Consider the following 15477-nt stretch of genomic DNA (forward strand, 5'->3'; position numbering starts at 1 on the left):
CTGTTAAGACTCTTCTAGTCCTTTCCCTTTTGTATTTTTGTTTATATAGTGATTGGCTTAATCCAGATATTTTTTGCTCCTTCCAAATGCTTTGCCCATGAATATCGTATTGAGTAGGGATTCTTAAAAAAAAAAAAATAGATCGTCCCTGCCATTACTGCCATGTCCATCTGCCAGACCTTGGGTGTCTGGTCTAAGGACATTTTTCAGGATCCTACATCTATCCTATAGAATCCTTATGTCCTCCAGCTTCTGGACTCCATGCCTGTAGCCTTTTTCTACTGCGGTAAATTTCTAGTGTATATTATTCACTAAATAGTCAGAATTGGCCTCCTTTCTGTATACACGCAGAGATTTTGTGGAGCATCAGTGCAGGAAATGCCTAATATGTATACCCTTTGTTGGGAAACGCCTCTTTGGTCACAGCTTAGAGGGAAGAGAATGTTAAAAGAGAAGTATGGACTTTAGCCGGCTGTCGGCTGAAAACGGGTCACAGGAGTGCAGAAAGAACTATAGCTTTGGCTATACTTCTTCTTTACAACTCAATCTGAAAAGCCCTCTTGTTCGAAGGATAAGAGAGGTTCCTTTTATTTCTCTAAAATAAAGCCTGGAGCTTGGTACCATCTAGAGACCCTCAAGTCCTTAAAAGCCATGAACAAGTCCTCTTTTCATTGGATAAGACTCTGTCCAGGATTTTCCTGCCCAAGTACAAACTTCTGGCCCTCCACTCACATGCCCAGGCTCTTTAGTCCCATGGTCAAATGCAGATTGCTCTTCTGAGGACAATGATAGTGTAAACTAGCCCTCAGACATTTGGATGCCTCTTCTTCCTAACGTTTCCAGTGTGTACATCAGCCTGTCCAACAGCAGCCGGTTAAACGGGCGTGCTGGAAAACCAGAATCCGATCAGCGCTCGTAGCCATTGGCTGCGAGCGCTGACCGGTGTGTTCTGGAGGTGGGGAGGGGTTAGACCCCCTGTCAGAACACAATAGCTCAGCTGGGAGATTGCTGTACTAACTCTAAATAACTAATCACATTGTTAGTACAAGAAGCTCCTCTTTTTTTTTTTAAGTTTCTTCTTACCAGCACTTGACAATATCATTAACTCCTATGACATCCTCCCGGATCACGCCTCACCCCACGGTCCGTACTGTGGCATTATCTGTCTCCAGCTGTGTCCACCAGCCACAGCTGATGACAGATCAGTGTACCGGGCCGCTGCTAGTACCATGCGATCTCTGTGACCAATCACGGCAGATCACATGACAATTGTACACAATGGATGGCTTTAATTCATTGTGAACTATTGTGTTGATCTGTGATTGATCACAGTGATCAGACAGGGTCAATCACAGCCCATCTGTGCCATGTAATTAGCTGTGGCCAATCACAGCCAAGTACACACTGAATGCCAAGTACACACTGAATGAATGAATGAATGGATTTCATTCTGAAAAAAATGGTTGCTTTTAAACGTGATTATTAGGGATGCACCGAATATTCGGCGGCCGAACATTATTCGGCCGAAAATAGAAAAGATAGCACTTTCGGTGTTCGGCCGAATAAGTCAAAAGGCCCAATAATTTTGTGCCGAACAATAGGGCTGAACGATAGTCGATATGATATCGACTATCGTTCTGTGGCCGTAGGCGATATTCATATCGCCGAGGTCACGATATTTACAGGGGGAAGGGACTCGGAGGAGGACAGGAGGACTCACAGACTTCCGTGTTAGGCAGGGGAAGCCGGGACACTTCAGCAGTGAGCATACATACATTACTCACTCGTGCACTGCAGCCCGCCCCACACATTCAGTGAGTCTTACTCTCCTCCCTAGTTTTTTCAATGGCACATTCAGGAAGCCAATCACGCCGTGATTAGCTGCACAGCGAACCAATCACGCATGCCTGCACACCTGATTGGTTCCGCTGTTCCGCTACTCACGGCGTGATTGGCTTCCTGAATGTGCCATTGAAAAAACTAGGGAGGAGAGTAAGACTCACTGAATGTGTGGGGCGGGCTGCAGTGCACAAGTGAGTAATGTATGTATGCGGCTGTGCTCCTTTCCAGGCTCCTACTAGTCCACCTCCAGCCTCCTATTACCACCACTATGAGAGACTGTCTGTCACGGTATAATCTGATCGAGTCCACACTGACACTGACTGACTGTCTGTCACTGAGTAATTGATGTTACCACATTAACCCTGACCTGTCCAGTGCCCTGTATCTGCAATTAAAATTTACAAGGCTGCCTGCATGCTTCCTGATTTCCATTCCCAGCATCCTTCCCAATCCCTACAGTGTCACTAACATTAACCCTATGGTACAAGGCTGCAGTGTGCACTGAATCCCATTCCCTACAGTAACATTTAGGGAGAGAGACATGAGAGGACAAGAGAGAGAGAGAGAGAGAGACATGAGAGGACAAGAGAGAGAGAGACATGAGAGGACAAGAGAGAGGACAAAAAATTGGCAAAATAAATGGAAAAAATGCGAAACAACGCGTTCGGTATTCGGCCTTCGGCCAAACATTTCATTATTATTCGGCTTCGGCCAAGAATTTCATTTCGGTGCATCCCTAGTGATTATCATTGTTATAAGTAATCATAGTGTGTGTAAAAAAACTAAAATAAAATCCTGATCAGTAGTATAGGGTTAACTATGGTAACACTGTATTCCTCTGATCACAGTAAGTGAAAAAAAAAATTAAAAATAAACACTTTTTAAAAAAAGGGTAATTTGGGGGGTATTCGTACTGTCCTGGAATTTACCGGCCTCAAGAAATTAGATCAGTACATCAGGATTAATTGATATAAACCATAGTTTGTGAACTCTATAACTTTCCTACAGACTAAATAATGTACACTGATTTGGGTTATTTTCACAAAAAAATAAAAAAAACGTAGCAGTATACATTTTGGCCAACTTTTATGAACATAGTTTGCAAAATTGTATAAATTTTTTATTTTTTTTTTTCAACAAAGGTTTTAGCAGAAAATAAAAAACCCAATGGTGATTAACCACTTGCATGCCGCCCACTGTAAATATACTGTGGAAGGGCTGCCGCTCTGCGCTGGATCACGTTCCTAGAACGTGTTCCACACGCTGGGGTAGAGAGTGCCCCCGCTGCAGCACCAACCAGTTAGCGGGTGCTAATTGGTCGCCTGCACCCGCCAGTTGGCTCCGGACATTACCGAAAAGAGTCCTGTGTAGGTAAACAAACACAGGACTCTCTTCTGACAAAAGCAACATGCTGTTTTTTTCTTCCTGCAAAGCAGTTTTCACTGATAAAACTGTTAATAGTTATTAATAATGGGACTTGCATGTCAACTGTGACAATAGGTGATGGCGCTACCTATGAAACAAATAAATAGAACCATATATAGTGCCCCTAGTGGCGTGAAAGGGGATATATGGGTTGGGTGACCCACGGATAGTGCAGTGTAGTCAAAAAAAGTGAAGAAATTAAAATATATAGATGTGGGAACAGGTGTTTATTCACATAAATCAATAAACCAGGAAATGAAGTAAACTGATACCGTGAAAAAATTAACCCACAACCACAAGTGTGTAAACAAGTTGCAAATTAACTGATATATGTGCCACATACACTGTGTTGAAAATGGTGAAGAAATGTGGATAAGTGAAGTCCACGAGTGGCCACTGGGTGGCGTTTATGATAGTACAACCTGTATGATGGTATATGGGGGGATTCCTCTTCGTAGTGGGCGAGCAGTCATGAGTCGGCGGCGGATGCCCTAAGTGCTCACATGAGAAGAAGAAGGCCCCATGATGAATAAATGTCATACAGTCATAAACAAAAGGCGTAGTAAACTCACTCGTTCAGAAGATCAGAATCAGAAAAAACAGTGCGCGCCGGGATGCTTCCGCGTTCCACGGCCGACAACCGGAAGTAACGTTTTACGTCGGAGACTCCGCCCTACGCGTTTTGTCACAATGACGTCAACTGGAGCTGCGCTCCGGTTGACGTCATTGTGACGAAACGCGTAGGGCGGAGTCTCCGACGTCAAACGTCACTTCCGGTTGTCGGCCGTGGAACGCGGAAGCATCCCGGCGCGCACTGTTTTTTCTGATTCTGATCTTCTGAACGAGTGAGTTTACTACGGCTTTTGTTTATGACTGTATGACTCATTTATTCATCATGGGGCCTTCTTCTTCTCATGTGAGCACTTAGGGCATCCGCCGCCGACTCGTGACTGCTTGCCCACTACGAAGAGGAATCCCCCCCCATATACCATCATACAGGTTGTACTATCATAAACGCCACCCAGTGGCCACTCGTGGACTTCACTTATCCACATTTCTTCACCATTTTCAACACAGTGTATGTGGCACATATATCAGTTAATTTGCAACTTGTTTACACACTTGTAGTTGTGGGTTAATTTTTTCACGGTATCAGTTTACTTCATTTCCTGGTTTATTGATTTATGTGAATAAACACCTGTTCCCACATCTATATATTTTAATTTCTTCACTTTTTTTGACTACACTGCACTATCCGTGGGTCACCCAACCCATATATCCCCTTTCACGCCACTAGGGGCACTATATATGGTTCTATTTATTTGTTTCATAGGTAGCGCCATCACCAATCGTCACATTTCATTTTAGCACTTTTTACCTTTACACTTAAGGTTTGATTGGGGCAGCTTACACCTTTTTTGTTTCCGTCCTCCCAACATATATTACAGTCCGTAGCACTGGTCATATTCTCTTTACTATTAACTGTGACAATAGTTTAAAGCCCGCAACCAGTTTGGCTCCAACATCTATACACCCAGTGTGGACAAAGGCAGATTTGCCATTACTTAAGATAACTAAGTAAAAAAAAAAAATATATAAATATATATATATATATATATATATTTTGTAATATTGTCTTCTACAAGGATTTTTTATTTTATGCAATCCATAGACCAAAAAATAACAAAACTTTGCTCAGTGTTTTAAAAAAATATTGTTACTGTAGATGAAAAGTGAAAAAAAAAAATGTATGATTTGTTCTATTCAAAATTGCACTGAATTATGATCCTGTTAAAGTATTGGAACAAAGGCTTTTTTTCCCTCAATTTTGCTCTCTTTTTTTTAAAGTACCAAATAAAAAAAAAAAAAATAGAGTAGAAGAATAGAATAGAAATTAAAAAAAAAAAACTACTTCAATGTGGGTAGGGAAATCCTTCCCGGTTGGTTATTGTATTCTGACAGTGGTGATTTCTACGCCATCAGAATACAATGATCAGTGCCAGTGGCTACAGCTGCCAGCTCTGATCGATCATGGAAACCTGACAGGCTGGTTGTTATTAAGTCAATTGGTAAATCAGCTTCTGTACAACCAGCCTGCCCATACATGGATGGAAATTCGGCTGGGCACTGCTGAACCAGCCAAACTTTAAACCATGTATGGCTTCTGTAGTGTATATAAGGGGTTAAATATTAAATTTCGTTTTTTAAAATTTTACTTGTTGGGTTGCTTCAACCGACATCATGTGCAGATCATCCGTTTGATCTACAGATAAATAATCATGTGCAGATCATCGCTTTAATCTGCAGATAAATAAAACAGAGTGGATACAAAAGTAACAATGTTTCTTTGTATCTCTCTCCTGTCTGAACACCATGTCATAGTCCTTTTGGCAGCAGCAGCTTCTACAATTGCTGTGTAGTTTGTCCTGTCTTTCTGTCCCTCGCAGAAAGGTGCGATTGACAGAAAGACAGGACATACTACACACACACTGTGTATTTCGAATAAAACTCAACTCCAGAAAACTTGAAAATTCTCCTGGGAAGTGGAGCTGCACTTGCACTGCAAGAGTCAACGGGGAGAAAGTAAAAGCAGATTTTACTTACCCAATCCTCTGCACTCCCAGGCTGCGGCATTGGACTGTCCTTGCATCCATTGCAAGGCTATGAACCCTGCCGCAGGGGTTGATACCATCAGGACCGAGCATGGGGGAGAAGCACTGCAGGAACTGGTCTAGCAGCGCAGAGGAGCGTATTGGTAAGTATATCTACTTTTCCATGCACCATAGGCCTAAATGAGCAGTTAACCCTTGCAGTGCTGACGCAGCCACACTGCAGTGGTTTTAGGTTCTTAGAAGTTGTTAATATTCATAACTTTAGTTACGTTTTTTAGTTATTTCTCACTTGTGAGATTTTCCCTCACTTTATCTTCCAGTGACACCAGGACAAAAATGAGCTGGCAAGTATCACTGGAACTGAAAGGAACAAAGAGCAGTAAACACCTGACAGATGTTTTAACCCCATCTCACTGTAATAAATGTGCTTTTGTTGCTCTGTCTGCCTCCATCCCATCAATTCATATACCTCATACCTTTTAACACTGCTCCGTTTAGGGTGCCTTGATTTTAATGAAGAACAACTGGATCTTAAAAAAAGGGTTTGGTTTTTTAACAGATAGGGATATGTGTAAAATATAATTATTTTTTTGTTTACAAACTTTTTTATTGAGGATAATTTGGTGGTACAAGATATAAGACAGTATTAGGGATATAATTGTATGATTTACAGAGTTTTAGTAACGAGAATGATATTCCATATTCAAATACATTGAAATAGTTCTTTGGGAAGGAACTCAACAGTATATCTGCTGTTCCTAAATCCAAATGTTGATGGGTTGAAACAAAATTTCAGCGTGTCTAAACCTGGGATCCCATTTGTTATTATAGAATTGAGTTGAGTTATAAATAGTGTGAGAGATTTTTTCCATGAGGTTAATAGAATTTATTCTTGATTTAAGTTGAGTAGATGGAAATGAAGATTTACAATGCTTGGCAATCGGCCATTGTATGGCAACACATATTGTATGTATGAGTCTCATCTGAGGTATGGATAAGCTTGTGATAGGGGTTAAGAGAATAATAAAATTATAAGGGGGATGATAAAAGAAGATGAGACTCTCAATAGCCAGTGTACTGATGACACTCATGCATTCATTTATTATTTAGTGTCACTGCTCAACTGTATTTGTTAGCTGTTTTTTGGTCTTCAGCTTTTGTAACACAAAGCCCGGTGTAGTGTTTTTTTTTTTTCTTTTACAAGATGCACCTTAACCGCTTCCCGCAAACGGTGGGCCTTTATCAGAGGGGGCCACATATCTGCGTACCTGTCTTTGTGCTGGAAGTTTGCCACACAGCACGCTTCCAGCACAGAGGCTGGGCTCTCACAAACGTTGGGGACCTGCAATTCCCAGTCACCTGATCACTGTGATAGCCTTTGATTGGCTATCACGGTGATCAGTCACTGTGCAGCCCATCCATGTATTTACTTTCTTTCGGGGCCTAGCCAGTGTACAATCTGCACGTCCACTTTTGTTATTTTTTATTTATTTTCCTCCCATTGTTTGTCACTCTTTCACTTTTGTGTGTGTTTTTCGCACAGGTGAAGGGTGTGAGTCCTCAGGCTTGTCCTGACATCTAGGGGGAGGATGTGTGGCTCCTAGGTTCCTTTCTCCCCTGCCCTTGGGGGGGGGGGGAGAGTATTCGATGGTCGGCTTCTGCTGACCTAGAAGAATGGGGTCTGCCAGGCCTTCTGGCTAGGCAGACCATTGTAAACCCTTTGTCCCTGTCAGGAGCCTTGCCCCCCGGGGATCAGGGTAGAGGTCCTACCCCTTTGGGAGGTGGACTAAAAGCACACCTTTTAGTTCCGGGCAAAAATCTTTTTTGGGATACAAATACCCCTAGGACAGTCAGGGCTAGTGCATTTAAGTAACGATAGCCTCTGAACTGTCTGCTGCTTAGTGAACCTGTAAGAAGAAAAACTTACCTTGAAAATTTCTTGTCTAGCGCCTGCCATCTGCGGTTTGGGTAGCTGAAGCAGGAGCGTCCCTCATCGCGTCCCTCTTCCTGGATGTCGGAGTCCCAGAATGCCATGCTCAGCACTTCCGGAGCCGGCGCGTTATCCCGCAGCTAGTTCCGCACATGCCCAGAAGCTGTTCTAATGCATTCAGCAGGGAATGACGCGCCTGACCCGGAAGTGACGAGGGACACCGGTGCAGGCGCATTGACTTCTGGGATTGATGACGCTCATCTCCCAGGAGTCAATGCAAAGGAGGAAGTGACGTTGGAGGAGGAAGTGGAAGGAAGGTAAGTTAATTTTCAGAAAAAATCAGGTAAGTGAAACAAAAAAAAAAAAAAACTATCCAATTCTTTTTCAGGATCTTTTAATCTAACGGAAACTGAAAAGATGAAAAATAGGGTGGAACTCCGCTTTAAGTGCACTATTTAGTGTGTGTTCACATGCACGTTTTTTGTACACTTACGGGTTTTTTGTTTTAGGTTTTTGCACTACCGCAGACTTAAAAAAAAAAAAAAAAAATTTCCTTACTTTCTCTTCTGAATGATAAGGATACATTTTATCTTCCTCTCATTGCAGAAGATGAAGATGTAAATACACAATACTTTGTATAAAAAAAAAAAAAAAAAATATAGCTAGATCAAGGTTTTTTGGTAATAGCAAGAAATATACAGCTAAATTAAAAAACAATGATTTTTTTTTTTTTTTTTTTTACTGTTTTGCGCCAGTTTTCCTTTGATTAAAAAAAATAATCAGGAGATATCCATTACCATTTACCATCAATTCAAAGCCCAATTTGTCCTGGAAAAAAAAAGGTATAATCTACCCCTGGATACAAAAGGTAGTTGTGATATTTACAGTTTTACTAACACATGTGTCAAAATTTTACCCTCCGTTACTAAGGGGGTACATTTATTTTAATGTTATCAGTTCAAACAGCCATCATACCTTGTTCACTACTCTCCTAGACTTACTGCCTGGCCTCATAACCTCCACTCATTTTCTGCACTGTCTATATACCGTCTGCAACTCCACTCTTACACATATTGCCTGCTGTCCGTACCTTCCACACACCTCTCCTGCACATACAGTACTGCCCATTTTCATATGCTTTGCATGCCTTTATTGCATGTCAGGACAAAATGCACCACATGCTTCTTTCCATCACATACTACCTGCTACTATATGCTCACCACTGCCTGCTGCCATACCCTCTGCACTTCTCTCCTGCACATTGTGCCCATCATCACAACCTTTGCATTTTATGCCTGCATATACCGCCTTTTGATGGATGCCCTTTACTCTTCAGGGCATACTTGGAAAACAAAAATTGTGATTCAGCGCTAATGATCTAATGTATCAGCAGCTAGCAAAGAAGCGTAAATATACATACACTGAAATACTGAAAAAAAGGGGGGGTTTGCTGCACTTCAAAAAACAAACCTAATAGAATACAACAGATATTATCCCTGTGAGGGGAATATAACAAATTTGATCATAATAGTTCATTCATAAGATGTGATAAAGTTCATGAATGGATCCCGGTGCAGATGATAAAAACAGGGTTCATAAACGTTGCTGTGTCCACCACCAATGAATGAACACTCACCAGAGCCAGGTGTTGTCTAAATTATAGGATAGCATTAGGGTATGGCTCAACAGGCCTCGTAGTCTTTGGACATCAAGATATTCAGCAACATCCAGGCCCCAGGAACAAACTCCAAAAAGTTTATTAACTCAACACGTCCCATGAGATTTAAATAGAAAAAAGGAAGAGGCTTTTCACTGACATGAAAAACAGTGTACATAAAAAATAAAAAAGGACATTAAAATAGTAAAAGAACTCACTTCAAAAGCCACCACTGCAAGATGGAGTGATGGCTGGACCTTAGGCGTTTGAGATAATAGCTCAAAACTTCAGGGCATACTGTAGGGCTGCGGAATATAATCGAAAGATCGATGCATCGCGATTCGACACTTTGCGATTCTGCATCGATGCGGGCTGCCGGCATAATCGATTAGGAAATGACGTCATCAGCCGCGGCCACGCCCTATCGCGCAAGGGAGAAAAAATCACAAGATCGGCAGCTGATTGGTGGGTTAGTGGCGGGAGCTTAATAAAAAGGCTCCGCCCCTCCCCTTCCGTCTCTTTGACCCGGGCCCAGGCGCAGCAAGACATCCCCCGCGTGTATCGGCGTCCCACCTGCGGCCTTGCAGCCAGCCAGCCAAGCCAGAAGACAGTCCACACTCCACACACAGGAGCGAGGAGCCCCAAGTGCGTCCCCCTCGCAGCCAGCCAGCGCCGCCAGCCTCACCTCACCGTAGCCGACAGGCCCTGGAGGCCCAGCTGCCACGCCACTGCCAGTGACGCCATACGCCCGCCACAGAGCCCAGAGAGCAGCACAGCACCTGTCCTCCTCTGCAATGCAGTGCACAACAACAACCCACACAGTCACACAGCAGGTATGTCCGGACAAATAATTGTGTAATCATTCATGGGGGTCTCGTCTGTATCTCTGGGGGATGTCTGTGATGGGGGGGGGGCCTGGGACAGGGGACGGTCGGTCGGGGCCCGGGGGTACTGTTCTGCTGTGGCAGTCTGGCAGCCAGGGGGCTCTCTCTGAGTGTCAGTGGGGGCCTGGGGGTCTCTGTCAGTGTCAGCTATGGGGGTCTGGGCAAGGGGGGGACTCTCTGTGTTTGTCAGTGCTGTGGGGGATTGGGGAAGGTGTGGGACATCCAGGTCTCTGTCAGTGTCAGCTGTGGGGGTCTGGGCAAGGGGGGACTCACTCTCAGTGTTTGTCAGTGCTGTGGGGGATTGGGGAAGGTGTGGGACATCCAGGTCTCTGTCAGTGTGTCAGGCTGCAGTGTCAGCTCAGCTGTGGGGGGAGGGGGGTCTCTGTCAGTGTCACTGTCACAGGCAGCTGTGGGGTAAGGGGGGGCCCCGGGGGTTTTGGCTCAGTGCATGCATAAGGGAGTCTGACAGACAGACAGACAGTCATATTTTATGAAAGATGTTGCTTGGTTGACTTGTTGCGGCTCAGTTTACAAGTTTTTTTTTTTTTTTTTTTAAAACACTGACAGAGTTTGGCAACTTACGTCATCTGTCTCCGTCACATACGTGGTAGTATGGTGGTAATGGCAGAAGGAGAAAAAGATCGAGAGATAAAAAATGCACCTAGCGTTTTAAGAGCAAACACCTGGGCACATTTCGGATTTTACGAACACACAGGGAAGCGTGAGTTGGACAAGACACACGCCGTATGTAAAGCCTGTCACACAAAAATCAAATACCTAGGGAATACTACGAACTTGAGAAACCATGTTAGCCGTTTTCACTCTGAGTTAGTAACACCTGTCGCCACCAGCAGTGCCACCACTGCCAAGGAAAGACTACTAGACCAAGATCAGCCAAGAATTGATGCCATACTGTCAACTTATCCGCCCAACTCAGAAAAAGGGAAGAAACTAACCAAAACTGTTTCAGCTTTCATCGCCAAGGACCTACGGCCTTACTCAGTTGTGGACAACGCCGGGTTTCGCTAGAGCCACGTTATAAGATCCCATCACGCAGTCACTTTACAGAAAACGTTATACCTGCACTCTACCACGACACCAAAGCTCAGGTACTTGCGTCAATGAACCAAGCCAGTCGAGTCGCAATAACGTGTGATTCATGGACTTCAGTCACAATGGAGTCCTATGTTACAATAACAGCACATTACGTTACTAAGGACTGGCAGGTCTTGTCACATGTGTTGCAAACAAGAGCCATTTATGAGTCTCACACAGGTGCTCATCTGGCAGAGCTACTGTCTCATGTCGTGGAAGAATGGCAGCTGTCTGATAAATCTGTAGTGCTTGTGACCGACAACGCGGCAAACATGATAGTTGCAGCTCAAGTTGGTAAATTTCCTCATGTTAAATGTTTTGCCCATACACTCAATCTTGCATGTCAGCGGGCACTGAAAGGGGCCACGCTCTCCAGGCTTCTCGCAACGAATATCCACATTCTTCCATCGCAGCACTAGAGCAAGCCACTGTCTAAAAGAGAAACAGAAATGTCTGGGCCTGAAGAATCATAAGCTAATAACTGATGTGCCAACAAGATGGAACAGCGCATATGACATGGTCGAGAGGTTCTTAGAACAACAACCTGCAGTTTGTGCCACCTTGCTGTCTCCAGAAGTCAGAAAAGGAGAGTCTGATCTCTGCACTCTCAATGAAACAGATGTGTCAAATGCAGAGGACGCTGTGAGTGCATTAAAGCCAATGAAGGATGCAACCTTGCTGATGTCAGAAGAGCGCAACCCAACAGTGTCTCTCATTGCCCCTCTAAATGCACAACTGCTCCAGAGCATGACAGATACCATGGGAGACACAGCCATGACCCATGAGATCAAGAATGCCATCAAAATAGATCTCCTGAAGAGGTACAGCAGTGAGGCAGAGAAGAAGATCCTTCATACAGCCTCTGCTCTGGATCCTCGCTTTAAAGGACTGCCTTTTATTCTCACAGAGGAGGAGGGATCGGAGATATACAGAGGAGTGACTGAGGAGGCTGCATCTTTGGAGGTAATTAGAATTTCATCATGTTTCCTGCCAGACAGCTAGAAGCTCAGCTACATTGTGTTGTGTAATAACATGCCCCGATTCACTGATGCGGTGTGGGAAGTGGAACTGTATGGTATGGATTACCGTGCAGTTTCCCACACCTCATCAATGAATCACACTCTTAGTCAGTTCAGCTCTTCTTATACTATTATCTTTTGTTCAAACACACAGATTACATCTAATAGAAGGACAAATGTGGATGAAGTGCCTAGGGAAAAAGCAACTGTGGAAGAAGAAACAACACCCATTGAGGACAGCCATTCTCCTCCCAAAAAAAAGGCCACAACATCGCTGCTCATGACTTTGCTGGGGCAGTCTTTCACTGATGGTGCAATAGAACCTAAGACCCCCTATGCCAAGGCAGAAGACGAAATGGAAAAATATTGTAAAGCCCCACCTCTGCCTCTCACTGAGGACCCTTTAAAATGGTGGCGTGAGCATGAGGTCTTATTCCCCCTCCTCTCTCAGCTGTCAAAGCAATACTTGTGTATCCCAGGTACAAGTGTCTCTGCAGAGCGGGTTTTCTCTACTGCAAGAGATGTTATAACAGCGAAAAGAAGCAGTCTTAAACCTGAGCATGTGGATCATCTAGTGTTCTTACAGAAAAACCTACATGTTCCCAAATGCTAAGCACTGAAATAATTACTAATTCATGTTTTTAATGAATTAGTAATTACTAATTCAGTCTGCCGCCAGTCACCAGTCAGTCACATCACCAGTCTTGTTTTATAGCTTTATAGCACTGATGGTTTGTTTTTGAAGATTGTCCTGTCCAATGTGTCCATTTCCAATCCATAATCCGTTCCGTTGCTTCACACTAAAAGTGTCTAGGCAAGTAGGCAGGGGTTCATTTAACCCTCAACCAAATAAATAATATTAAAGTGTATTTTCTTCTAGACAACTGACTGACACCAAGCCAGCCACGGTGCAGCATTATAGGAAGGAAAATCATTGAGAGAAATAACTTGTACATTTGAAGCTTAACCTCGAGTAAATCTTATCTTATTGGATCACAAACACCAATTGTGGATTCTTGTGTAATATACTATATTATACTATGTTTATAATATACTATGTTTGTGAATGTGACCCCCATAGGATTTCCTCAAGGTTAAGCTTCAGTTTACAATTTATTCTCTCAAGGATTTTCCTTCCTCTAATGGTGGCTTGTTGGCTAGCTTGGCTTCAGTTACAGATGTAATCGACAGGGTAGAGTGCTGCTCAGTGCAGGTAAAGTTTTCTTTCTGTAACGTGACTGACTGACTGTCGTGACAACTCAAGAGCTTATAACGCAGCTCTAGCATTAACTCAACACACACACACACACACACACACACACACACACACTGTGTGTGTGTGTTGAGTTGATGCTGAGGCTGCGTATATTAGCTTTTGAGTTGTCACGAGTCACGACACACACACACACTGTGTTTAGTTGACTGGCAATGGCAGGGGCAAACACAATTGCAGTGAACCTGGAACATTTTATATTTTTTACAGCTTTTCTGGCACTGGAGAGATGGAGAATGGCTTGTTTTCAAAATTGGTCCATTCACACAAGTGAATTGATATTTAAGCTTAAGCTTATATTTGTATAACTCCCCTCTAGCAGCCATCAACTCACTTCACTTGAGTTGACTGGCAGTTGGAGGGGGAAACAAACATCACGGTGAACATGGAAGTTATGCAGCAGTGCACTATTGCCAGGTTCACCCTTGATGTTTGCTACTAGTCAGGAAGTGCTCTGTTTTGTAGAGGACAGGTTATGGCACACACCTGGAATTTATTGCAACGCATGTCTGTCTGCTGGTCTGTTGTACTCTGTAGCAATATCAAGTGTAGGGGGTTCCCTCAACCAAACAAATACTAAAGGTAAAAGTGTATCTAGACAACTGAACACAAGCCAGGCAGCCACGGTACAGGAAAGGACACCCTTGAAAGATTAAATCAATCATACATTAAAGCGTAAAACCTTGATTAAATCTTTACTGGATCACAAATACACACAAACCTGACCTAACCTATATGCCTTGAGTTGTACCAGTGTGCCAATGCCAAACCTTTCTTCAGTTCTCATGATTCTGATGCAGACTGTTGTGTGTTTTTTTGTGATCCCATGAAGATTTACTCAAGGTTTAAGCTTCAGTTGGTGATTTACTCTGTCAAGGGTTTTCCTTCCTCTAATGGTGGCTTTGGCTTGGCTTCAGTTGGGTTTAATCGTGGTAGAGACAGAGACTGTCTGCAGGACAGGTAACGTTTTCTGTAAAGTAAGTGACATAAAAGTGACATAAGTCAATTGATAAGCTTAAAGCTTATATTTGTAACTCCCCTCTAGCAGCCATCAACTCACTTGAGTTGACTTGCAGTTGCAGAGGGAAACAAACATCACGGTGAACATGGAAGTTATGCAGCAGTGCACTATTGCAAGGTTCACCCTTGATGTTTGCTACTAGTCAGGAAGTGCTCTGTTTTTTGTAGTGGACAGGTTATGGCACACCTGGAATTTATTGCAATGCATATGCCATATTCACATAAAAGGATTTATATATAATGTTTTGTGGGAATTTATGATGACCATTTTCACAAGAATATTAGCTTGGCTGGCTGGCTGGCTGGCTTCTTCTATCTTGGCTTGCCTTTAAAGCAGTGTTTCTCAACTCCGGTCCTCAGGGCACACTAACAGGCCAGGTTTGCAAGAAAACTGAAATACATCACAGGTGATATAATTTGCTGCTCAGTGATTGCAGTAATCTAGTCTGCATCTCCCCAAGGTAATACTTAAAATCTGGCCTGTTAGTGTGCCCTGAGGACCGGAGTTGAGAAACACTGCTTTAAAGTACAACTATAGGCAAAACTTTATCCAAAATCAAAAAAGTTTTGCCTTTAGTTGTACTTTAAATGGTGGTAGACCTGCTGGCTTATATTAATATTTTCTTTTATGAAGCAGTAAACTTCACTACTACAGTTTTTTACTAATTTTACTGTTACTTCTAGTAAAATACTAGTGTTGTTGTCTGTCTCTGCTATGCT

The 15477-nt window shown here is 43.2% G+C and overlaps 1 protein-coding gene across 1 annotated transcript in view; it reads left to right on the plus strand.

The window, feature by feature from the left end:
* Positions 1-15477, plus strand: part of SOS1 (SOS Ras/Rac guanine nucleotide exchange factor 1) — a 628878-nt gene that overhangs the window by 226394 nt on the left and 387007 nt on the right. The gene's annotated exons all lie outside the window — the stretch shown is intronic.

Source organism: Pelophylax lessonae (assembly GCF_965119305.1).
Source record: "Pelophylax lessonae genome assembly, chromosome: 3".
Classification (NCBI taxonomy): Eukaryota; Metazoa; Chordata; class Amphibia; order Anura; family Ranidae; genus Pelophylax; species Pelophylax lessonae.